General features: G+C 41.0%; 1 long non-coding RNA gene across 4 annotated transcripts in view; it reads right to left on the reverse strand.

Annotated features, from left to right (window-relative positions):
* Positions 1–17,270, reverse strand: part of LOC145402327 (uncharacterized) — a 28,107-nt gene extending 10,837 nt beyond the window's left edge. For 2 of the 4 annotated variants that reach the window (XR_013897718.1, XR_013897715.1), the window contains exons 1-6: positions 17,196–17,270; positions 7,782–7,848; positions 7,408–7,438; positions 5,135–5,179; positions 4,864–4,930; positions 3,892–3,979 (exon numbers count right to left, since the gene is read on the reverse strand). This is a non-coding gene — a long non-coding RNA (uncharacterized LOC145402327). The remainder of the gene's footprint in view (positions 1–3,891; positions 3,980–4,863; positions 4,931–5,134; positions 5,180–7,407; positions 7,439–7,781; positions 7,849–17,195) is intronic. The other 2 variants (XR_013897716.1, XR_013897717.1) reach the window with 2 other exon arrangements.
* Positions 17,271–18,133: the final 863 nt, after the last annotated feature.

Here is an 18,133-nt window from a genome sequence, read left to right on the forward strand (position 1 = left end):
TCCACCATTTTTTTAAGGGGAGGAATGCTATGGCTTCCGCAAACCCTGTATGTAATTATTTGTACCATTAATAACTCTGTACCTCCAGAAACCATAGAATAATGTACATAATTTATGTAAAATATATTATAACTTGCAAAAAATGCAATGCAAACATACAAGGGAACTGAACTGTTGGTTACTGAAACACGCGGGCTGTACCTTACCGAGTAGTAGGTCAAGCTCTGGCCCGTCTCTGCCCTAGTGGTAACAACTGTCATTTTTATTTTTTTAACAGCAGTTAAATGGTCATGTCAAGTAGGTGAAGCAGCTCAAGGTTATGAAGGAGTACATGAGGGATGTGCGTATGGTATAAGGAGTGCAGAAGGGGAAAGGATACTCCAGTTTGGGGAGGCAATGAACATGATTGTGTGCAACACACATTTTAGGAAGAGAGTAGGTTAATTATGTACGAGTCTAAGGGAAATAGCAGTCAGATAGATTATTTTCTGGTCAGGAGGGCTGATAGGAGGTTAGTGTGGGATGTTAAAGTTATAGGAAGTGAGGAGTGTGTGCAGCAGCACAAACTATTACAGTTAAGGAGAAAAGAAGACTTTTCTGGGAATGGAAGTAGGGTGGTAACAAGGAGGAATACTTGGCTGCCACGCGTAGGGCTAGAAGAGAGGTATACAGGGCAAAGTGTGAGTCACAGAGACTTTTACTTGATAACCTAAATCATGTGGAAAGGAAAAATATGATATTTAAGGTGGCAAATCAGATGAAGAGGGATAATCAGGATATTACAGGTGAGCAGTGTGTGAAGAATGATGAATGAGGGGTAGTGGTGAACAGGGAGGATATTAAAGATGCATGGAGAAAGCATTATAGCCGGTTGTTGAAAGAGGAGTTTGACTGGGACAGGGAAGGTTTGGAGCCAGCAGATCCAGTGTTTGGCACGTGGCCTTTGTTTGACACTGCCACTGTGAGTGAGGCAATAGGCAAGATGCAGGGGGGTAAGGCCACAGGTGTGTCTGGGTTGACTGCCGAAATGTTGAAGGCTTCAGGAGGTATAGGGGTGACGTTAGTCACTGACCTGATAAATTTCATTAAATATGAGTGTGCTGTCCCAGATGACTGGTTGAAGTGTGTAATTGTAAATGTGTACAAAGGGAAGGGTAATGCCCTGGAAAGAGGAAATTACAGAGGTATAAAGCTTTTAGATCAGATAATGAAGGTAATGGAGACAGTTCTAGAAGGGATCTGTGATTTGTTTTTGTTGATTTGGAAAAGGCCTTTGACAGAGTCCCTGGAGAGGTGGTGAAGTGGGGAATGAGAAAGCTTGGCTCGGAGGAGTGGTTGTTTAGGGTTGTTATGGCCATGTATGCGGGTGCTCGCATGCAGGTAAGAGTGAAGGGAGATTTGAGTGATGAGTTTTCTGTGAATGATGGTGTGCATCAGGGGTCAGTTTTGAGTCTCATGTTGTTTATCATGGTACCTGAAGCCCTCTCACATGACTTCAAAAATGGACTCCCGCGGGCGATGTTGTATGATGATGATTTAGTGTTGACTGCAGAGAATGAAAGGGAGGTGGAGGAAAGATTCATGATGACAAAAGTGATGATATCTAGGGTTGGTGGCAGTACTGTCAAAGATGAGGGAGAGTGGCCATATCCAGTTTGCCACAAGGGCATGGGAAGTAATTCCATCTTGTGCAGTATTTGTGATAAATGGGTGCACAGGAGATGTAGTGGTATTAGAGGTAGACTGCGAGATAATGCTGATTTTATGTGTGCGGCGTGTCAGGGAGAAGAAGGTGAAGATTGTCAGGATTGAACTTGCTGGCGAGTCTCTTGAGTGTGTGGAAGAATTTTGTTTTTTGGGAGACATGTTATGTGCTGGAGGTGGGGCTGGAGCTAGCTCTGTGGCTAAAGAGGTTGGAAGAAGTTCAGGGAGCTGTTTCCTGTCCTGACAATGAGAGGACTCTCCCTATGTCCTAAGGGGTCTTTGTATGCAGCATGTGTTAGGAGTGTGATGCTGTATGGTAGTGAGACCTGGAAAGTAAAGGAAGAGGATATTTGCAGGCTCAAATGTACAGAAACGACAATGATTAGGTGGATGTGCAGTGCATCCCTGCGTGCAAGGCCTGGGGGGGCTGGGTTTACGATGGAAGAGTTGAGAGGTAGGATGGGACTGGAGCGTACTGGTGTTGTGATAAGGAGAGGTTGGTTGAGATGGTTTGGGCATATGGAGAGGATAGGGGATTATAATTGGGTGCAGAGGGTGAGAAGTGTTAATATTGGGGGTGGAGCTGCAAAAAAAAAAAAAAAAAAAGGAGGGGGGGGGGGGGGACAAGGTCATTGTGACCTCAGGGTTAGGGACTGAACAGGGAGGCTGCCATATATCATGCTGCATGGAAAGCCGCCATTAGGTGACCAAGGCCGACGCATGCAAGCATGTTGGACCCTTCAAAAACGAGCAAACGAAGTCAACAGTAGGTGAGATCCTAAAACTGACATGTGTAAACCACTTTTAAGTGTTACCCATGTGATTCAACTGAATATAGAACATGCCGTCAATGGTAAATGTAATAATAAACTTTAATACAGTATATATAAAGAGAAAGATACTGTTCTTTGCTCATAGGCCCAACTATGAAGCGTCGGGCCAGCATCGAATCATCTTTGTGTTTTAATCTCAGAACGTTGGGTCTGGTTAGTACTTGGATGGGTGACCGCCTGGGAACACCAGATGCTGTTGGCATCCCTACGTGTCAAGTGGGGTTGGTGGAGGATTAGTGCCCCTCCCTGTAAAACAACTCTAAGCCCTTGGCCACCCCGTCTGGGATACATGGCGTCTGGCAATGAATGAATGAATGTACCATATTTAGCTATTTATCAGCAGCATTCTATTCATAATTCTTGGTAATCATTAAGGAGACATAGGACCACCTTATTTTGCATTTTCTCCTTGCTTTAGCCCTTCATGGAATTCTTCAAGTACTCGAATTGTGTTTTCAAGTGTCATTTTTTTTTAGTTTCTTTTAAATGTGGTAAAATGTGCTTTAAAAAGCGGTGTTTGTTCACAGGAAGCCCTATCTTCCAGTGCAGGAAGACAGATGGACGCCATCTTTGAGCGCCATATGAGCGAAATTACCCTTGCAATACCTACTTACCCAACATAAATTTTCATAATTCCCAACCTATTTATGCTAACTTATTTTAGGCTACCCTAACCAATTTTAGGGTAACACCCAAATTTATCCTAACCTAACCTAACCCAACCCATCTCCAGTGCTAACTATCATATTTACAAAAGTATTGACTGAAAAGTTTATTACTATAAAAGTATAAAAAGTATACGTAGTAGCAAGTGTTAATATACAAAAATTACAGGAAATTATTGTTTCATTGTTGATTGACATCGTCTGGACAAAGAATAGTCATGGCGACTCCCATGGGAGCACTTCCGACATACCAATTGGTCACGCAGGGCTACCAACTGCCCTCTTTCTTTTAATGGTCTCATAGCATATCATGTTGAAACTGAGGGCTTGCTTGTGCTTTCCTTAGTGTGTAAAGTAGGGACCAATGTAGGGCCTCTCCATGTGTAGCAAACGGCCGTTAGAACCTACGAGTGTTACAGGGTCAACTATACCCAGAGGGTAGCTCCGCAAGCACACGGCTGTTAGAACCTATGAGTGATAAGAGGGTCAACTATACCCAGAGGGTAGCTCCGCAAGCATACGGCCGTTAGAACCTACAAGTAGAGGGTCAACTATACCCTGAGGGTAGCTCCGCAAGCCACTTGGCCTTGAGCAGCTTCTACAAGAGTGTGACTAAACTAGCAGAATAGGACAAGGGTAGAAATGAAGTACAGTACATAATTGGTCATTATCCACTACTTTTCACTCACCATTTTATCACTGATCTGACTCCAACAGCAATGCAGGAAAACCCTCTCTTCACCATTTTATCACTGATCTGACTCCAACAGCAACCTCCTGTTAAAAGAAAGTCCTTGATAAATGATACTGAACCTTAAAACTCATCCTGATAAAACCCAACTTGACAGTGATGATAAAACTAAACACAAGTACAGTACTTATTTTCCTTCAATAACCTGTATCCCTTTGTATATACCAGAACATTATTCCCCATGTACTGGCAACAGTCAAGGGAATGTTACTATAGCATTACGTTCTAACAGCAAGGATTCAGGGAACACAAGCTGCCTGTTCTAATAATGCAGTTCATTACAAATGTTAATATAAATACTGAACCCACATTTCCCTGCTCCTTGCAATGGGAAAAACCCTCATGAGGTGCTGGATTCCTACACTAAATGTACAGTAAGACAACTCCACAGAAGCAGTTGCTTAACTGTGGTTGACTGGCCGGCTTGGCCAGACAGACTGGTTTTAAGTGACATCTTTTTTCGCCGAGTTACCGTGCAAACCTTACGAACAACTCAGACTCAACTACAGTACATCTAACCATGGTCTAGCGACTGGTATATCAAGGGTAATTAGTTTACAGCCTGCCTTCTAAACTGCATTTCTCAGCCCACACCAGCCATCCTTTACATTAAATGCATGTTAAATGTGGGATGGAAAAAACTGTTAGATCAAATTACTCTAGCACCATATATATGCATCAGAATTAATTTATACACAACATGGATTAGTGATACCAGTCATCTGCAGGCTCACACAGACCCTGCCATGTGATTATTCCCAATTTCCTCTAAGACACTGGCAATATATATATATATATATATATATATATATATATATATATATATATATACCGTACATTAAATGAACAAAAATTTTAAAAAAGTCTCAAGGTCTTACGAAGTATTCCAAAATGAGTATACTGTACTCACCTCAAGCACATTATCAATTATTACAAGGTGACAAGTGGATCTGTGCCTTGTACCCACTTTGAAGATTCTGAAAAGCAATGAGAATCATTAACATTCGTCTGATTCAAATCAATCTGCATATTTGTTTGGTCTCCTCAGAGATCCGTAACTACAATCAATCACGAGCTCTTGTTTTGGGACAAAATTGTCATCATTACATAAAAACTATTGATCATACTTGACACTGTAAACAATATTAATGCTTAAGGATATAACGGTACTTCAAACAAACCTGGAGTAATTATCATCCTCCACAGTGTCAGTCTTAGCCATCATCCTGAAATAAAAAGTTATATAACTTTATCAATGATCATTATTAATAGTGCACTAAGTATTAAAACACTAACATGATCATACAGCAGCTCAAAGATTCTCAAAGCCATAGTCATCACACCATATTAATAATACATTAACATGATCATAGAGCAATTCAAAGATTCTCTTAAAGCCATGGTCATCACACATGGTAGAGGATCAAAGTACTTGAAGAAAAGTATGTGACAATCCACAACCTTAATTGGCCAAGTGGGTAAAAAGTAGTGCATTGACATTAACAGTGACATAAGTAACTTCCCTTGAACTGTTGATAAACTTCTGCACACGACCAGAACACCAATGTCAGGATCGCATCAGCTATAGTTTAACATTTGTTCTAGGCCTATTCGCAACACAAAGCCCTCAGTCACGGCAATGTGTTTTCAAGAAGGCCAGTAACCATTATTATGGCATGTTGTCTTATTTAATTCTGTACAACCACAATATTCTACTGTATTTAGCTTGTGAAAAGTGATAAAATTACATCAGTTTAGTAAACCCTCTATATAATGAACTAATTTCTGGGAAACTGGCTCCTTAACCCTTGCTGAGTTGCAGACCTCATACAAGGCACAATTTGTTATAAAACAGACTCAGGGGAGGTAAACTACCTTATAAGAAATCAATCCAGCATGTTTTAAAGTTAAATCTTTATCTTTATTTATTATATACCATACCCAATCACATTTGATAAGTATCCCTTTCCTGTTAATCCATACAGTACTGTATATGTAGGTAGCAGTAAATCAATAATTATACTGCAGATTAATGGTGAATTCTCAGAGTTGACCACAGCCAGACATCAGACTTCTGAATATACTGAATCTTTGGCATGGGACTGGTTGCCTCAAAATCGTTAAGCAAAATTTGATCCAAGTGGAGGTTCATTAGAGTTGCTATATTTTCCAGATAATACTGCTTTACACAGTTTCCACAGCAAATTCTCCAAAACATCTTCAAAGTTTATAACCATTCTAGTAGTACCAAAGCAACCCCAGTCAGTCTGGCAAGCAATGTTAACAGCACCTACAAGGCCATCCCGTGGTCAACCAATGTTCCTGAGGCAGACAGCACCTAGCCAATGATGTGTGACTGTTTTACTCCTGGATGGACACTGCATTTGCATCTCCACCCGGTTAACGGGGGCACCACAGCAGGTTATGTCACCTCACTGCATTACTGTTTTTGTTTATAGAGACCACTAAGTACTGTATTGTAAAGTTTTCCTAGGTCACAGGAAACCATTATAGGCAGCATTAAGAGTGGACGGTGGGCACCCCCAACTACCAATTATAACCAACTTGGGTTGTGACTCAGATCATATGCCTCCAGTCAACTTTGTTATCCATTGGTGTGACGAAATATTGAAATGATGTTACGGTACTAACCAAATCAGCACATTTAAAGGAAAACATTTTCATAACCATATACTGTAGGTTCATACACACCTAATTATCTGAAATACAGTAAAAAAAAAATTGTGATAATCAAAAAAACAGGATTCTGAGTGAACATGTGCTGAAGTTTACAGGTATCTCCCTTTTAGTTCGCTGGCACACCTTGACAGACTTCTGTTTTCCATCAATACTGATTTACACTGTAAATAAATGTATTTGAATATTAAATCAATATTTATAAAAGCTTCAAGTCTGTCGAGGCGAGATGTCGAGCTAAGGGCATAACACTTCTGCTAACTTCACGTTTTCACTCTGAATCCTGAGTTTTAAGAATTTATAAACAAAAATTCTGATCATATTTCAGCTAAGGGCATAACACTTCTGCTAACTTCACATGATTTCACTCTGAATCCTGATTTTTAAGAATTAATAAACAAAAATTCTGATCATATTTCAGATAATTAGGTGTGTATGAACCAATATGGTGATAAAAACTATAATATTTTCCTATTAAAGATGCTGATTCGGAATTTCATCACACCCTCTATCCATAACCAGACACTTTAATCCCTTATGCAGTGGCCAAAAACAATTTACCTCCAAGTCACCCTTCCTCCAACTAACACCCCCTCTCATTGACGCTACTGTCAATTTTAATCCACTAGGTCTGCAGGAAACCTGTACACAAAACTAAACTAAGCAACCTACAATTTCAACAACTGGACTCTCGCTGAATTATGCTGCTGTAAATACTACTCTGCTAGGTCTGCACTAACTGGTACACAAAACTCACCTGCATATACAGGTACTTTGTACAAGCCATCCTGAAAGAGAAACAAAATAGTCAATTTCATTATGAGGTATACATTAAAACAGCACTACACCATTTATATTAATCAGATTAAATTCATCTACACAGTGTGATTAGTGACGCCAATCTTCGGTAGACTCATCCAAAAAACAAAATCATCATTAAACAAATTATCCCAGTACAGTAACCCTATCTGATTTTTCTACTTACAATTTTAAATCCAGTTCTTCACTATGACACTGGCAATGCAGGATATTCAGATTACATTTGATGAACAGGTGGTAGAGATGAAAATGTGCCTAAGTCTTCTGGACCATTTACAAAAATATACATGTAATGTACATAGGTATGCTCACCTCATGCAGGTTATCAAATTTGATGAGGCATACCCAGGACCTGTGTCTACTGTCCACTTCATCCATTCTGAAAAGCAAATATTTATCCATATCAGTCAGGTGATAGACTGTCCAGGTGCTTGAAGATGAAAAAGTAGTAGTAGTAGTTGTTCCCTAGGCAGTCTGGCTGAACAGCCCCGAGTCCCTTAGGAAGGCCATGGCCGAGAACGGGCTTTCCCACAGAGCTCTCAAAGAGTGTATGTTGGCATAGGTGATTGTGTGCAATGCAGTCTTCCATAATGTGCTTAATAGTATGGGGTGCTGTGTTGCATCCTGGACAGGCATCAGCGACAGAGTCATCCAGCCTCGTCTGGTAACTTAAGAGGGCTGGATGGTGCCCACATCTCAGCCTGGCCAGGTGGACTCTGTCCTCACAAGGGAGATAGGATTCAGAAGGGTGGATGTCAGGAGGCCGTGCATGCAGCTGTGTGTTGTCTTTAAGTGAATGAATGGAGTGGTGAGTGATCTCGATGTGGATATGCTTGTGGAAGCTGGTCTGAGGTGGGAGAGATGACAGTACAGTATTTGTGTACGGTATCGTGTGCTGGGTGTTGTTTTGATGTTCCCTGGTGTGGGTGGATGTGCTACCATGTAATATAGTGGATGTTGTGGGTTTGTGGAGGCTGCAGCAAGAAACTGGGTGCCTCTCATGCCTAGGTGATCCTTGACTTTGAGGACTTTGGTTTCTTGATGTAGGTGGTCTGTGGGTGTAGTAGCTGTGCAGCCTGGGATTATATTTAGGGCCTTGTTCTGTATGGCCTGTAGAGTGTTGTAGTGTGGTTTGGTGAGGTTAGGAGCCCAGGCAGGGCTTGCAGAATTCATCACAATGTATGCATTGTTTGTATACTGTGGTGGTGGTTACTTTGTTGTGTCCGAATGTTGTCGACCTCAAGGCCTATGTGGATTAACTGAGGCTAAATGGGAGAGGTGAGAGAGAGTGGGAGTATAGATGGGATATATGCGCAGGAGTAGGTAAGAATGAGAGAGCTACAGGGTGTACAGTATGTATTGTTGTGTGCAAGAGATGGAAGGAGAATAAAAAGTGTGTGGATCAGTCGGTTCAAGGATCGCATGGGTAAGAATGAAAGTGGGATTACAAAAACAGGCAAATATATATGTATGTGTGTGTGTGTGTGTGTGTGTGTGCGTGCGCACGTGCATGCGTGTGTGTGTGCGCACGTGCATGCGTGTGTGTGTGTGCGCGTGCATGCGTGTGTGTGTGTGTGTGTGTGCACGCGCAAGATTGTGCAAGCAGAGTGAAAGAGAGTTCTGGGCAAACGTGGAAGCGTGCATAGAAAAGTTAGAGGAATGAGAGGGTGTTTTTGATTGGATATGAAAAGTACGGAATGTGAAGGTTGGTGGAGAAGCTGGTGAGTGGGGTGTATTCTTATAACTGGATGAGAATATTATAAGTATACCAATTCAGTGAAGGATGACCTTCCTGTTTATCTAAAAGGGCAGCAAAGTTTAACACAACAGGTGTGAATCTTAAGGTGAATGCAGGGAAAAGTAAAGTTATGGTCTTCAAGAAAAATGAAGTCACTGAATGTTGGATGATGAGGAAAATGGAAAATGTGAGTGCTTTCAAGTACAGTACTTGAGTAGTGTAATGAGTAAGGATGGAAGTTTGAAAGATGAAGTGCTTGAAAGGAACCAAGGAAGAAAGGTGGTTCGTTCTCTGAAAGGAGAGAGAAGAAATTGGGAAGTGAGCACGGATGTAAAAATGTACTGCATGACAGTCCTGATACCAATATGGAAGTGAAGCCTGGACTGTGTTGGAAGGACACAACGTCAAGAGTGAGAGCAGTGGAAATGAGTTATTTTGAGAGGAGCACGTGGAGTTACATGAGAGACTGACGGACAAATGAGGAACTGAAGGAGCGTTGTGGTGTGAACGTGACAAAGCGTCAGGAGAAATACGCTGACGTGGTTTGGACACGTGGATAGGATAGAAAGCAAGAGACTAACGAGGTGTATGTAAGTGAAATGAAGGTTACGAAAGGGACGAGGAGGCTGAGGATGAGATGGATGGATGGAGTGAACATGGATATGACAGGGGTGTGTGATCTGAGGGGAGGGCAGTGAAATGGCAGGGGATTGGGCAACATGGAGGTGATTTGTTTGTGGCCATCCCTTACGGGCTTAAGGTGCCTGGCAATAGGTAGAATAGATAGTAAAAATTTTGTTTTTCTCTGATCGGTATTGACATATGAGAACAATTAATCACTTAGCTCTTTACTGAACAATCAACATTACGGTTTAGAAATCAATTTTACGACCCTGGAATAATCTCTCTCAGCTCCAGTCTATCATCATTCTGTAATAAAATCAATTGATTATCAACAATGTTCAAACTGTTTCGCTACTAGAAGCATCAAAGTCCACGAAGTAGCACAAAAATATTTTACTGAATTTCCAATAAATGACACCACCTGAAATCTGTCTAGTTTGATGTTTCCAAGGACAGGATCGCAAAAAGATGAGCTTAGTGCGAGTTTTAACATGGATCTTAATCTCCCCTCTCCAGGAACCACCCTGACATATAAGCCAGGCCGGGGCACTGATGGGGTGCTGCCAAAACAACCTAAATATTTACGTGCTCTGGAGGTTAGTCACTGAAGACTCTTCCACAGCTTGTGATTATAACTCACTCTGTGGCACAGGAGTGAGCACCAATTTACACCAAACTGTGGATAAATAAGATGGCCCCATTCCCAATCCTGATCAAAGGACTCAAGGATGAATTGAAGAGCAGCTGCTAAAAAAAAAAAAAAAAAAAAAAAAAAAAAAAAAAAAACTACCAAACTGGCAAAACCACAAAATATATTTATTACCTTATAGCTCCATACAAACCATTAACTGAAATTCATTAAAAAATCTGTAAAGTTGACTTCAGAAATCCAACTCCAACGTGAAAACATACTAGCCCAAAATCATTACAAATCCATAGTTTATACAGGCTAAATGTTCCCACCAATAGTTACAGCATCTGTACTGCCAATTCAATACTTATGAAAAACAGAGGTCTGGCAAGGTGAGTTAACAATCTAAAGGTGAAGCACTTTCCTACCTTTAACACGCTTTCACATTCATGAATTTCAGAAAATTGTTTATGTCAAACTATAATTTTAAAGCAATTTACAGAAAATGAGATTTGCCACAAGGGCATGGGAAGTAATTCCATCTTGTGCAGTGTTTGACAAGTAGGTGCATAATATGTGTAGTGGTATCAGAGGCAGACAGCGAGATAATGCTGATTTCAGGTGTGCAGGGTCAGGCAGAGTATGTGGTGACTGCCAGGCATGACTGGATTGATCTTGCTGGTGAGTGTGTGTGGAAGTATTGTTACTTGAGAGAGATGTTATGGGCTGGATGTGGGGCTAGCGTGAGCAGTGGTTGGAAGTTCAGGGAGCTGTTGCCACTCCTAACACAGAGGCTCTCTCCCTGTGCTGAGGAATCTTTGAATGTGGCAAGTTTGGAGTGTAATACTATATGGTAGTGAGACCTGGACAGTAAAGGAAGGATATTCACAGGCTTATTCATTCAGGAATGACAATGGTCAGGTGCATGTGCAGTGCATCCCTGAATGCAAGGCCGGGGGGGGGACCTAGGTTTACAAAGGAAGAGTTACAAGGAAGGATGGGACTGGAAAGTGTTGGCGTTGTGATGACGAGAGGTAGACTGAGGTGGTTTGGGCATGTCGAGAGGATGGGGGATGACAATTGGATGCAGAAAGTGAGAAATGTTAATGTTGGGGGTAGGAGGTTGCAAGAGGCAGACTGAAAAAGACCTGGGATGAGGTCACTGACTGTGGCCTTAGAGATAAAGGACTGAACAGGGAGACTGTCAGACTAAGCAACATGGACAGCCACCATTAGGCGACCAAGGTAGATGCACGCGAGCATGTTGGAGCCTTTATAAATTAAACAAAGTGAGGTTTGTGTGAAGCAAAGTTGAGGCAACATTTTGCAATCATAAGTGCCAATTTGGTAATTCATCGCACCACAAAAAATGCCAGAAGCAAGTGACCAACTGCCATACTGCCCGAGGCACATTACCAACTGCCATACTTGGACTTTACCCTTATCAAAGGACTAACAGTACAAGGCAAATTAACATGCTTAATGACTAACGAAAAAACTAAATACTGTACAGGTACACATAAAGCAGCTTCATAAACCGCACCTATCGTGATGACATTTAGTGGACTATGCAAGGAATGCAAGAACAAATAATGAAAAACATCAATGATACCGAGGAAAAACCAACAGCCAAGGTCATCTGGCCACTTGCTCTAACACTAATTGAACCAGTGGAGGAACAAATAAGAAATGAATGGTAAACTCAAGCATTTTTAATCACAGGTGAATGAGCAGAGGATCATTATTTAGCATTCTATGACTATTCGTAATTTAAGCCATTCATGGCAACATCCCTTCACTCTAGCAGAGTGATTCCAGTAAAAAAAAAAAAATTCATTACCAGTTAGTACATTACATATGAACATACCCTAAGAAAACAGATGTTACTGTGAACATGCATGGGAAATGTATCCAGTATGAAGGAGAGCTATGAAATGGAGCAGCAAGTCGAGGTGACCACTGCGATGTACAGGTCTGCTATGCTGTTACCCACTTTGCAACCTTCATATGATTTTACTGCAATAATTTTTATTTTTCATTATACCCACAACCATGTTACTTTACTGCACTATGACTGCCTCCAAATTGAGGGGGGGGGGGTATTCTTTATGGCATTTCAGTCACATTTACATCTATGTGGCGATTCTCGAGTGATGGATCCACTTCATACTCGAAAACAAACTTCTATATACCTTAACAGTCACTGAATCAATTCAGAGAGGGGTAAAAAATTGTTAATTTTTAAGAAGGTGGTCCTATGTACCTCTAAGAATTACAGGTAGTGATAGGAGTAATATGCTGGTGAATGGAAAGCTATGTGGAGCTATTCTGGCCTGAACATATAGCTCACCTGGTTGGCTAACATGTTACAATTTAACAATATGGCTTGGTAGAAATCTGCTTTCAGAATAGACAGTAGAGTTGGGGCTGAATTTTGTGCCATAAGCAGAGTAGTTACATTGCTAGGACTCCAGATTATGAATTGTAGTTATTCAGCATAATTGAACAAGATGTGACCTAGTTGTGAGTGGAGGGACTTCCTAAATGATATAACTGAGTCAGCACTAACAGCATTATCTGACAGAGTTCCAAAAGTCTATACATCCGATACTGAAAATAGGCAAATATTGGATTTTACACGTCTACTTCAATCAAACTAAACAAGACCAACTCCAAAACAGGTTGTCTACAAGGCACTAGAGTGTATCACAGTGATCCCTTGATTGTCTGATGCAAAAAAGCCAAAGCCACATCCACAGAGTGGCTCCATCCAGATAGTGGACTTTTCCCCTGCCCCCCTCTTTACATACCCTAACTTTGAAAGCCATTGTAAAAGGCCACTACAGTGCAATGTACAACACTTATTCCTGGTGTTTTACACTACTCTATCTGTCAAGAACTACAGCCACTATCAGAAAATGGTGAATGTTCATTTTACTTTAAGCAGCAGAAAGCCCTTCCCTATTCAGTTGCTGTTACTCCACACTATTTTCCATAATTTTGTGACTTCATGGTGGTGAACAACTCATTTATGTTGACTTTTCCCCCCCTTGTTGTTGGCGGACTTACTAAAACTTACTCAAAGCTTGGTTAAGTTAGGCTGGGTTAAACTGCAAGTCAGGTTAAAATGTAAGCTAAGGAAAAGGTACTAAAAGGCAACCAGGTTGTCTGCTGGGAGTGTGTCATTATGCTCGAGACAGTTGGAAAAAAAAAATAAATAAATAAATAACCTGAAAATATGACTATCTGGGAGAACTAGGCCAGTATGCACAAAACTCCATCAGAAGGCTGGCCTTATATAAAATATTAAAGGCATCCCTATGGCTGCCTCTATGGCCCATGCACAATGACCCCTTGCCTAGTCTCAAGGCTGCCTTAAGCTTAGTGCATCAGCTAAGGCTGGCCTTAACTGTATGGAATGTTTGGGGGGAAATCTAATGAGTCAGCTGAGACACTGCTAACCAATCTGACAGCAGAACACAAGCACTGGGCCAAGAACTTCATGAATTAGCTGGGGGTGAGAGCGAGTGTTTACACAGCAGTCATGGATAAGCATGTGAAGTACCAGTACTTAATTGAAAGTCAGGACCAAAGACGTCCGAATAGTAGTGACGAAGAACTTTGCACCTACACAACCTGTAAAACAGTAGCAAGATGAGAGAGTTTGATGACAAAATAGCAGTATGAATGGGAACCTACCATGTTTTACCTAACCACTGGCTAATTTCCCACTATGTAATTAGCCGCCAGTTACCTAGCAGAAAACTGTCACCACAAACAACTTTCTCTGGGAGCAGCATGAGTGCTGCCAGGATATCTGTCATTACAGCTTATCATTTTGTTGCTGTCACAAACAACTTGCACATTCAGTTAATGGAACCATTTGTAATTGACAATTACATGTTCTTTCTTATCTGGAGCCTTAATTAGTATGAGGGTTTAATTACTGCTCCAAGCACTTTAGGAAGGAAGGAATAATGAAGAATTATCACCAAGTCATAATGTGGCTGCATGGCCACAGAATAGTTGAGGGGAAAAAAAAGGCCAGAAGAAACATTTAAATATCAACAAAAGGGGAAGGGCACAAGACAGAAGACAGTAAGGAGAGAAAGACTGGAGATGCAAAAGGTCCCTTTCAGTTGCCTCTTACAGGCAAGGATACTGGTGAAGTATTCTTTCCCTCCCTCCCCAAGGGAACCCAAGCACTTCAGGAAAATTGTTTGTTCTGTGGAAACCCTCTAGTCTGTCCTTCCCAGCAAACCACTGGGAATCTTATTTTTTTTCTGTATAAAGCATGTGTCACATTATATCACTGGGTACACTCAACTGATGAATACCACTGATACCTCCAGCAACCCTCTGAAAATTACCACTAGCATAGAACCTGGGCTGCCAAAAAATTTTGAGGGCAGGAATGGCATGGGAGTGTTGTGCGGCAATCCCAATATGAGGCTCAAGTTCTGTTAAACGAAGGAATTCACTCCTGGGGAGACAATGTTGTCTAGATGCATGTTCATCCTTTGTTAAAGGAGTTCAGTGGATCTTTAAAACCTCCATTCCCTTCACAAAGCACGATCTAGTTCACAGGCAACCACCAACTCCATACCGAGGTAAACAGTGACAATGGCCCGGTTTGTACATTTAAGATCGGTTACTTTATTAATGGATCTCAATACGATACGGCCGTTCTATCCCAGCCGTCTGAGCCGAGTGAAGTGGCCTTACTAATGCTGTATTTTGGCGGACCAAGCGGCGGATCGGATTCGAAGCTGGTCTACGGTGAAACCAAGCTACACCGTTTTGGCGGACCAAAGGATACGATGCTCGTCCCAATCCATGGCCATAGAAACCAAGCACGTCTTCGTATCTCACCGAAGCGTGATTGGGAGCAGTCTTGGTGGACAAACAAGGAGAAGACTCTGGTGTAGCAATTCACAATGGCCAGCAATGACAAGTAAATATATCATGAAATTATCCATACTTACATCTGGTTGCTGGCGACAAATACCAACAACAATCATATAGAAGTTCAGTTGATATAATTAAAAGGGCAGACTGTGAATTGTGAATTAATATCACATCAAGCAGGTTAATTCTCGACATATTTCCGCTCTTGCCTAATGCAGGTCTGCTGTAATCTCTAGAATGAGAGTACAGGTAAGAATAGGCGAAACATTGTTATGGGTGGGTGGACGTCTAATGAAAACAAAAGTTTGGTAGATATAAAAAAGGACAGGAAGGGGAATTCACTCCAATTATTAACATGGTAAAAGAGAAAAACCTGGGTAAAGCATCAGGTAATTGTTTAGTTCAAAACAGTTGTGTATTTTTTTCTTTCTTTTGAAAATTTTAAGTGAGGAGTTTTCATCTTAACACTGTTTGGTTGCAAAATGCACATTTATGGGTAAATTTATAGTTTCAACCATCCCTATTTTACAACTTTTAACTATCATTTTCCACTATTTCCGACCATTCTAAGGCACTTTTCTTCTCTGGCATTTCCATCGCAAATTATTTTTATTTTACTCTTGAAAACAACCAACCAATCTTAACCTAACCTGGAGAAGTTCAGTAAAAAAAAATTTGCAACAGAAATGTTATAGAGAACCCCCCCACCCTCAATTTTGGTAGCTTAGGCCAAAAAGTAGTGTGGAAAAACCTAGAAGGCCTGCTGGTTGAAAGTAAAGATTCCCATTTATGGTGGTAAAATACTTGTCCTGTGTTGAAGATCCATGCTTAAAGTATGGAAAAAAAAATTGTAAAGCAACAGGTAATTGTTAAGTTCAACACTTAACACAGTTGTGTACTTTTTTTTCCCACCCTTTTATAAGTTTTTAAGTGAGCGGGGTTTTCTTCATAGGTTTTTCAGTCTAAATGCACATTTATGGTGGTAAAATACTTGTCCTGTGCTCTATGGAAAATGACCAGTTCATGTTAAGAAGAGATTGTGGTCTGTTTACACTGCAATCGGCAAGTGTAATTTTTCGGCTTTCTGTTTTGGCGGACAGAAACCAAGCGCCCCTAGACGAGCTTCGAATCCGAAGCTGTAGCTTGGGCCGCCAAAATGCGGCTTAAGGCGTGTGCTTTGTGCATGGGCTTTTGCGACCTACAGCCTTGGACTACCAGACTTAGGCAGTGTGTAGCATTAAGGCCGTTTGTGAATCCGAGCCCTGATTAATGTGCTTTTCCTGCTTAAAGTAAAAAGGCTCCCCCCCCCCAAAAAAAAAAAAAAAAAAAAATGCTAACTTCGGGAGCCTATTCGAGTTGATAAAGTACCTTGATTTCAGTAATTTTTGCTCGTATGAAAAAGAAGCTCGAGAAAATCCCTGTTAAATTACAAACAAATCTCCCACTTCATAAATTAATGAAATTATAAAATTCCGAAAATGTGTTGAAAGTATCGTACAAGCACCCTTGGCACATCTGAAATGACCACGTGGGTCTCCCGTAATGTTTACTGGTCCAGGAATGAATACTGATATCTGAAAATACCTCATTAATCAAGAAAACTACCGCCCAAAATACTTACACACAGCCGATAGCAGTGCGTATGTAAACTAATTTGAACAAGCCTAGTTCACTCTTACCCGTCTATCCTTGCAAATCGAAGTGTGCACCAAGCTTGATCTGAATAGATGTTAAAGACAGAATTTAAACGAATTGATCAAGCTACCCACCCAACAAAAACTACTTTGCCTTGTTTTACATATATTACGCCAACATACTTCCATACCTTGTTACTATTAGTAAAATCTAGTGCAGGTAGACACTACGGGACCGCTTTCGTACCACTCCTTCCCCTCTGGAGGCGCCGTCAAAGTGACCGACTGTGTGATTTTCTGTGGAATCGTCAAGGTCGGGAGTTATTTTCCAAAGGCATTAATTTTATTTCCAAGTATTATATACTGCTATATTTAATGCATTTTATTTTATTCCATAATTTTTTTAACTGTTTGATTATATTCTTAATAAATAGTTTTTGTTCTGCCAGAAGCGCGTAATTTGAAAGGAAGTACGCCTCTACATAACCTTACGTACTGTAGATACTGGACGCAGGTCGGTTGACCTCTATGTCCAGATCGCTGCCAGCATGGGTCGGTCAGACCTCTGCATCAGTTTCGTCCTCTGACATAGTTTGACCCGATGTGTCCGCTGGTACAAGGCTCTCTTCAAAATTGTACTTGATCCCCTGACTCGCCCAGAACTCATCAAGTCTCCTTTCAAATGATTTTTCACTCATTGTCTCCACAACACATTTGAGAAGACTGTTCCACACATCAACTACCCTCATATGGAATGTGTTCTGACAGAGTTTAGTTCGACACCTTGGTTTGAAGATCTTCCTGCTGCTGCTGACATCTGTCCTGAAATTATTATAACACAGATTAATGAAGATAGTTGTTATAACTGTCAAGGTAACAGTACTGATTAATAATTCATATACTTTTCTTGACCCGGTCAAATAGGGCCAAGATTGACATCAAGTAACCATGACAACCATGTGCTGGTTCTAAACAAACATTCCAGACTACGCGATTTGTTTCATAACAGCAAAACAGGAGAGGTTATTTCACATTAAAAATGGCTCACGAATTTGTTACAGGCTGTAATAGCCAGTCAGAAGATCTGAAGTGAGTTTCGCGTCCAAAGGGATGAAAAGGAAATTAAAAA

Source organism: Coenobita brevimanus, chromosome 57 (assembly GCF_032717465.1).
Source record: "Coenobita brevimanus isolate Jiangsu-jjx chromosome 57, ASM3271746v2, whole genome shotgun sequence".
Lineage (NCBI taxonomy): Eukaryota > Metazoa > Arthropoda > Malacostraca > Decapoda > Coenobitidae > Coenobita > Coenobita brevimanus.